A 9,425-nucleotide genomic window follows, 5' to 3' on the forward strand; every position below is an offset into this window, starting at 1 on the left:
CCTGATCGACCTCGTCATCTCATCCACCGACCCACTCATCCTCTGATCCACCTCATCCTTTCATCCTCTGATCAACTCGTCCTCTGGTCTACTCATCCTCTCATCCTCTGATCCACCTCATCCTCTGATCCACTCATCCTCTGATCTACCTCATCCTCTCATCCACTCATCCACTCATCCTCTGATCCACCTCATCCTCTCATCCACTCATCCTCTGATCTACCTCATCCTCTCATCCACTCATCCTCTGATCCTCTCATCCTCTGATCCACCTCATCCTCTGATCCATTTATCCTCTGATCCACTCATCCTCTCATGCACTCATCCTCTGATCCACTCATCCTCTGATCCTCTGATCCACTTATCCACCTCATCCTCTGATCCACACATCCTCTTATCCACTCATCCTCTGATCCTCTGATCCACTGTTTAACTCATCCTCTCATCCACTCATCCCTGATCCTCTCATCCACCCAATCCTCAGATCCCTCATCCACTCATCAACCCATCCCCTGATCCACCTCATCCTCTCATCGTCTGATCCACCTCATCCTCTCATCGTCTGATCCATCTCATCCTCTGATCATCTCTGATCCACCTCATTCTCTCATCCTCTTGTTATCTCATCCACCGATCCATCTGTAGTTATTATTTAATTATTATTATCTTATCCTCTTGTCCACCTCATCCTCTGATCCACTCATCCATTGATCCTCTGATCCACTCATCCACCTCATCCTCTGATCACTCATCCACTGATCCATTTATCCTCAGATCAATCATCCACTCATCAACTCGTTCTCTGATCCATCTCATCCTCTGATCCACTCATCCTCTCATCCTCTCATCCTCTCATCCACCCAATCCTCAGATCCCTCATCCACTGATCAACTCATCCTCTGATCCACCTCATCCCCTCATCCTCTGATCCACTCGTCGTCTGGTCTACTCATCCTCATCCATGCACCTCATTCTCTGATCCACTCATCCTCTGATACACTCATCCTCTGATCCATCTCATCCTCAGGTCCACCTCATCCTCTCATCCCCTGATCCACTCATCCTCTCATGCCCTGTTCCACCTCATCCTCTGATCCACTCATCCTCTGATCCACTCATCCTCTGATCCTCTGATCCACTGTTTAACTCATCCTCTCATCCACTCATCCCTGATCCTCTCATCCACCCAATCCTCAGATCCCTCATCCACTCATCAACCCATCCCCTGATCCACCTCATCCTCTCATCCCCTGATCCACCTCATCCTCTCATCGTCTGATCCACCTCATCCTCTCATCGTCTGATCCACCTCATCTTCTGATCATCTCTGATCCACCTCATTCTCTCATCCTCTTGTTATCTCATCCACCGATCCATCTGTAGTTATTTTTTAATTATTATTATCTTATCCTCTTGTCCACCTCATCCTCTGATCCACTCATCCATTGATCCTCTGATCCACTCATCCACCTCATCCTCTGATCACTCATCCACTGATCCATTTATCCTCAGATCAATCATCCACTCATCAACTCGTTCTCTGATCCATCTCATCCTCTGATCCACTCATCCTCTCATCCTCTCATCCTCTCATCCACCCAATCCTCAGATCCCTCATCCACTGATCAACTCATCCTCTGATCCACCTCATCCCCTCATCCTCTGATCCACTCGTCGTCTGGTCTACTCATCCTCTCATCCTCATCCATGCACCTCATTCTCTGATCCACTCATCCTCTGATACACTCATCCTCTGATCCATCTCATCCTCAGGTCCACCTCATCCTCTCATCCCCTGATCCACTCATCCTCTCATGCCCTGTTCCACCTCATCCTCTGATCCTCTGATCCTACTGATCCACTCATCCACCCCATCCTCTGCTCACTCATCCACTGATCCACTTATCCTCAGATCACTCATCCACTCATCAACTCATCCTCTGATCCATCTCATCCTCTGATCCACCCCATCCTCTCATCCTCTGATCCACCTCATCCTCTCATCGTCTGATCGACGTCATCCTCTGATACAACTTATCCACTCATCCTCTGATCATCTCATCCACCGATCCCCTCATCCTCTGATCCACTCATCCTCTGATCACTCATCCACTGATCCACTTATCCACAGAGTACTCATCAACTCATCAACTACCTCCGATCCACTCACTGTGAGTAGCCTTGACTTTTGTGTCTCTTTGAAGTAACAAATTAATACCGATCAGTTCATTGTGTTAGCAGTAGAAGCCGAACTGTTTACAAACGACCAATACCATAACTTGTTATTTCAACCTATGACGTCCACACACTTCGGACGTATCTTAAACGTAATCAAAATAATGTTTTGCCTGGTTTTATCGACAGTTTTTCCTTGTTTTTCGCATCCTCGTATTTAAATGATGTGTGTGTCTTGTTGGCTTGCAGCTGGGAAGTTTCAACCACTGGAACAATAAAGATCTGATGCTCGGAAGCCGCTCTTGTTTTTAAGCTGTAAAGCCAATAATCTAGAATATGGTGCCAGTATTTGAAAACATAACGTTTTTGGAATGGGGACTAATAATCTGAGAGCATGTTTTAGGTTTCGCACCGCGTGTTTTGTACTTCTTAATCAAATAAAGACTTAAAACATGCAGCGATATTGTACTTGTGTTTATCAGTTAACAGACCCACAGCCTCGGGGCATCATCCTGTTTCATTGGATACTCTCCAAAACGTAGGGATATTCGAAAATAACAGATGATTACAGAAATACAGGAAGATAACGGGTGATGCTGAAGGAAGGACACGGTTTAACATGACAATCAACAGATCAGGTTGGCGGTGTGTTGTAAGGGTGTAAACAACCACGAAAGACGGCAATAATGGGCCATGTCCCCACGATTGGTCTAACATTCGTTTTTACGGCATGAATGACATTTTGAGCTTTTGTCCGCACCTCTTGCACCGGATGACCCTGTTCGGATGACGTAGCGGTGGCCTTTGGCGTCGGTGTACACGGTCATGTTCTGGTAAAGGTCAGGGCGTATGGCTTGCCATTGCATTTTGGTAATGTTCAGCTGCTTGAGGTAGTCAGTTACGATACGTGCACGATTTTTAGCAGGCCGTTACCGTCTTAAAAGACCAAACGGCACAGCTATTGGCGCCAGCATGTTGTCTCGATAGCAGTCATAGAGATCCAGCTGCATAGCATTACAGACCCACCCTATCATTAGCCTCTGGGTATTCGTCGATTTATAAACGATGGGACAACACGCGGTCGTCGTGCATGCAGATTAGCTGCATTCAGGGGATTTCTCATCGCCTGGTCAGTAACTACGGTGGTCTGGCGCAATGTGGTTGACTGTTTGGGCCTTGTTTCTGATTGAGGGATCCTTGACTTGTGTTGTCGAACCAAGGAACCCTGCGCGGGTCCGATCGTTACTATTTTAAGTCAGCATAAATCTGTTCCAAAGTCTGCAACCTACAGACTGTGACACATCGGACATATTGGCTATCTCTCCCTGTGTCCACCAGTCGGATGCATGCCAGTAGCCCTGAGGTTCATCACATTGTAGACGACACACTATCAATCCGATCACAACTGCTGCATAAAAGCAATATTAATAGTAGCCTCTTGTAGAACAGAATTGATAAATACACTTTCAGATTGTACAGATCGTTCATACAAAAGATTTCCAAAACCACAATTGCAAAACGACTTTTTCACATCAGTTATCCTTTTATTCTTTCGATTCGTGTCATATTGCATCATCGTATTGTAACATTTCTTAGGGTAGCTCGATGAATTCAGTTTAAGGAGTTTGAACCAGTACATCATAACCTTTACATGTGAACTTATGCAGAGGCCATAATCCATACACTACTCGTATATGTGTTGATTATTACACCACGAAATCTTTAACATTCATACAAGTGAACCTTTTCAATAACAATGGATTGTTTTATACGTCTGCACCGTAAAGTGAAATTATATTAATTAAAACACAAAACAGTCTTCAAGAATGACTTGTAACTTGTATCTTCAAGTATTTGTATATTCTTCATTTTACCAGATAAGATCTTCTTGTCTTCGATTGATGCTTCTCTTGCACATATAGACCAATTTGAGTGTCACTGAAATGAACACCGAAATATTCAAAGAGCATACATCCAGAGTATCACATATTAAGGACCATGTTTCCTCTTGAGTAGGTTTACAGCTATTTAGTTTTCACTCAACTGGAACACTTTCCATTTATCACAGTAACTTTCTAATGGGTCAATCTGCTTTTACAAGTCACCAACTGTACTTGAGAACATTACAATGTCATCCGCAAATAATCAACGAAAGAGTTGAACAACATCTGGATGTAACTGAATACCGATTGCACAACGGTTACGTATTGTTTATTCGTATTTATTTATGAAAAATGAAAATATAAACGGACTCAATATACACCCTTGGCGCACGATAATGCACCGAGATAGTAATCGTGATCGTTATAGAAATTTGGGAAATCAGAAAGTTTGTGAATGTGAATGAAAGTACCATAGTAATTGTTGTTTGCAATTGTTGCTTTAAACAAAGCGTTTGTAAATGATTTAGTGTTCTTTGCCTGCCTATTGCACTGGTACTGTTTCAGCTGACCAAGCACCATCGGACAGTTTTGATTGGAGGGACTCCTTCTGTCATGTTCTTAATTTGCTAGGAATTGATTTATCCGCCTATATCATTTTAGCGATATATAATGATATATTGTTCATCATTTTCATTTTTGACATTATGTTCTCATGCTAAAATCAACCGATCATATTTCCAATAAACCGGCAAAATAACCCAATTGTTCCAATAACCAATTTCGAAATGGGTTTTTTGATTCAGAGTATTGATACATTGAAATATAAGTGACCTTGTGTTTCCCAGTCGTTACAGCAATGCCACAAGTTGTCTAAGTGCTATACGGGCTCATATTTGTGAATATTAGCTGAATAATGCATGTTTTAGTTATTGATTACCTGATAGCGTCCATACTATAGACAGTAAGAGAGTATGTAATGAAGGTCGATCGGTGTGGCCAGTACGTGCTTGAAATGTCTCGACGAACATAATCACTTCTTACTAGACTCAGCTCTTTGGCCATGGGTCACTGGGTTCACACACAGTCAGAAGGTGTGGCGTTAGACTAAGAACATACCGACAGTGTTTGAAGCACCACTTAACAGAATGTTATGTTTGACTGATTTGGGGTTATTGATTTTCTTGATGTCATGATCATCGATGAGGTGTCTCATAGCAAGGGTTCCAAAAGTCCAGGCATTTGTGTCTTCATTTCACAACTTTTGAGGTACAATCGAACGTCATACGACACATGCTCAAAACTAGTTTGCTCAGAGTTACAGCATTCGAGGTCTAAGCAAAGCTTTCACAATGGTTTGTCTTAATCCCGTTGAGAATATTTCCAAATGTGACGCATCAGTGACCAGACTGAGGTCCTGTACAGTTTCCTAAGTTAGCTTTACCATAATGTATGTCCCTGTTCTTTTGGATCTGTTAGTGAGTGTTCACCTTTTCGCGAAAATCTGTTATTGTCACTATTTGATGGGAATTCATAAACCCATGTTGATATTGTAGTGAGTGAGTGAGTTAAAGCTTAACGTCACATCGGCAATATTTCAGCCATATCGTGACGAAACAAAATTGACAATAGTGAGTGAGTGAGTGAGTGAGTGAGTTTAAGTTTAACGTCACATCGGCAATATTTCAGCCATATCGTGACGAAACAAAATTGACAATAACAATATATATTATTTAGTACAAAATTCTGCCGACGAAGGGCAGTAGAAAAACTAGCATATCACAGATTGTCGTAAAACTAGTTTGAATATGTTAAAAGAGATAACTAACAGAATCATTTGACAACACATTATAAAAACGGGCTATAGATCGCCACCAACTGAAGGTTGATCACCGCGCTGGGGACCATGTGCACTTACAGTACTTTTGCTACCTGCATGGACCCCAGTCGGATTTACATCATCCCTCCAGTTGTTAGCGACGACTGATATAATTTAGCCAAACATTAAAAGAACATATATGCTACGATTAAAAAGTGGAAGATAGAAATATACCTTGAAAGACGTGGTCTTACATACCCTCTCAGGGGGACAATAATTTTACACTACTTTTAACCCCCTTCGAGGATATAGCCACTAACAATCTCAGTTAGTTATTTAATCAACCAATTATAAAATGCATTTATTTATTTACAAAACATAATAATCAAAACTTATGAAGCAATTCAATTTCCTTTAAAAACGCAATAATTAAATGAGAACTAATAGTGTTAAAAAGATCCTTCATAGATTCAACCTTGAAATAGTTATCCCTTGTGATGGAAAAATCAACACAGTCAAGCACAGTCAAGCAGGACATGCTTTAAAATATATTCATGAGTGTAACGTGAATGGCCAATACGACATCGTCTTAAAATGACCTCTTCAAATCTGGACTGACAACCCAAGTAGGTATAACCGATATTTGCTTTTATTGCATGTAATTTATTTATACCCACTTGGGTGTCCCACTTCTTCTGCATTAGATCTTTGATGTAAGTTCTAATGACAGGTTTATAATCACTGTATGGTATCAGAAGTGGTGTCACAGATTTGTTGAGTGCTGCTTTTGCAGCAGCATCAGCCATTGTATTACCAACAATGCCAACATGGCTGGGTAACCAACCAAAAACGATGTCATATTGGCCAGTCGCAAGATCATTATATAACTCAAGAATTTCAATTAAAAATGGATGCTTACATGACATATTTTTAATAGCCTGAAGGCACGAAAGTGAATCTGAAAAAATAATGAAGTCTTTATATTTGGATTGCTTCTTGATATATTTTAGTGCTGATAAAATTGCGTTCGCTTCTGCTGTGAAGATGGAACTATTATCGGGTAATCGTGAAGATACTGTTCTGGATCCAATGATGGTGGCACTAGCAACTGCACCACCATCCTTGGATCCATCTGTAAATATAGATTTATATGTGTCATAAGTGTTTCTTAATTGATTGTATTCTTGTTTATAAATAAGTAGATTTGTATCAGATTTCTTAAGTCTAGTTAACGTGAGGTCTACATTTGGCCTTACCATTTGCCAAGGAGGCGATGAAAAAAGTTGTGTGGGAGCTATATCCTGAAAGTTAATGTTCACAGCAGAAACGACTGATTTAATTCTTATTCCTAGGGGTGGAACAAGAGATGTTTTCTTATAGTAAATATCTTCGTAAAGAGGGTTAAATACGCAATTAAAAGCTGGATTTGACTGATTGGAATATAATTTAGTGATGTATTGTAAAGATAGTTTCAGACGGCGTTGTTTAAGAGAAGGCTCATCCGCCTCAACAGACAGACTTGGAATAGGAGAAGTGCGAAAGGCTCCAAGGCAAAGTCTCAGTCCTTGGTGATGGATAGTATCAAGTTTTTTTTAAAATTACTTTTACAGGCTCCACCATAGACGATGGAGCCATAATCAAGTTTGGAACGGATCAGTGACCTGTATAAGTGTAGGAGGGTAGTCTGATCCCCTCCCCACTTGGAATTAGAAATAACTTTCAACAAATCGAGTGCTTTCAGGCATTTAGCTTTAAGAGATTTAATGTGTGGTAAGAATGTTAAATGGCTATCAAAGATGAGTCCCAAGAATTTGGCCTCTTTTACAACTTTGATAGGGGTACCATTTAAAAATATTTCAGGGTCTTTATGCGGCTTATATTTTCTGCAGAAGTGTATACAGTTAGTTTTAGACATAAAAAAATTGAACCCGTTTTCGAGAGACCACTTATGAATTTTATTGAGACAGATTTGTAACTGCCTCTCTATGGTATGCATATTTGTACCACAACAAGATGCATTAAAATCATCCACGAACAGTGATCCATCCACTGAATCACTTAAAACCTTGGACAGACTATTAATGTTAATACTAAACAAGGTGACAGACAAAATACTGCCTTGTGGGACACCCTGATCCTGATTATAATGGTCAGACAGGGTGGAACCCACTCGGACTTGAAATTGTCTGTCTGTTAAAAATTGTGATATATAATGAGGCAAACGGCCTCTCAAACCAAAATCATGTAAATCCTTTAGAATGCCATGCTTCCAAGTAGTATCGTAGCCTTTCTCAAGATCAAAGAAAATTGATACTACCTGTTGTTTGTTGACAATAGCATTTTTCCCAAAGGATTCAAAACGTACTAAATGGTCGAAAGTACTTCTATTTTTTCGGAAACCACATTAGATATTTGTAATTAGATTATTGGTTTCCAGATACCAAATTAATCTATTATTAACCATTCGTTCCATGGTTTTACATACGCAGCTTGTTAAGGATATAGGTCGATAGTTCGAGGGATCTGTATGATCCCGGCCAGGCTTCGGTATTGGGACTACAATGGCATTATGCCATGAAGTAGGAAAATTCACTGATGTCCATATTTGGTCAAATATATCTAAAAGTGTCTCCAGACAAGATTCTGGTAAATGTTTTAAAAGCTGGTAATGAATGTTATCAGCACCTGTTGCTGTGTCATGAGCTTGCCCAAGGGCGGTATGTAGGTCATGTAATGAGAAGACTTCATTATAGTCTTCACCATTATCAGAAGTGAAATTAACTTTTATCTTTTCCTGTTGTTTCTTAAATTTTTGAAACTCCGGGACATAATTAGATGTTGAAGAATGTTTCGCTAACGTTTCTCCAAGTTTATTTGCAATATCGTTTTTTTTCTGTTAATAACGTGTCACCTTCCTTAAGATGGTGAACAGATGATTTTGAACCTTTGCCTTTTATTCTTTGCACCATATTCCACACCTTGGATATGGGTTTGCGGGAATTTATTTTGGAGACATAGGTCCTCCAAGACTGACGCTTGTTTTGTTTAAAAGCACGTCATGCCTTGGCATTGGTAATTTTGACCTTATCTAGATTATGGACTGTAGGATGGCGGCGGAAATACTTTTCCGCTTTCTTCCTATATTTTCGTGCCTGTTTGCATTCGTTGTTAAACCATGGTTTACGAATATATGGAATTGCAGAGGACTTTGGAATTGCTTCATCAGCAATTTCATTCAGCAAGTCCGAAAACAACTGTATAGGATCTTGAACATGTTGAAAAATGACAGGTGTTAATTTTTCAGTGGATAATAATTCATATAAAGACCAATCAGCCTTAGTAAAATTCCACCGTGTTGTTGGTGGACGATCAGTAGGGTTAACGGTTTTAAGGATGGTAGGGAAATGGTCACTCCCACAATGGTCATCATGAACTGACCATTCAAATTCGTTGTAAAGATCTGAATCTGTGATGGAGAGATCGAGTGCTGAATATGTTCCTGTAGCAGGATGTAAATAAGTGGTGGAATCGTCATTAAATATGCAGAGATT

The sequence above is a fragment of the Haliotis cracherodii genome, unplaced genomic scaffold, assembly GCF_022045235.1.
Source record: "Haliotis cracherodii isolate W230 unplaced genomic scaffold, xgHalCrac1.p SCAF_17, whole genome shotgun sequence".
NCBI classification, from domain to species: Eukaryota; Metazoa; Mollusca; class Gastropoda; order Lepetellida; family Haliotidae; genus Haliotis; species Haliotis cracherodii.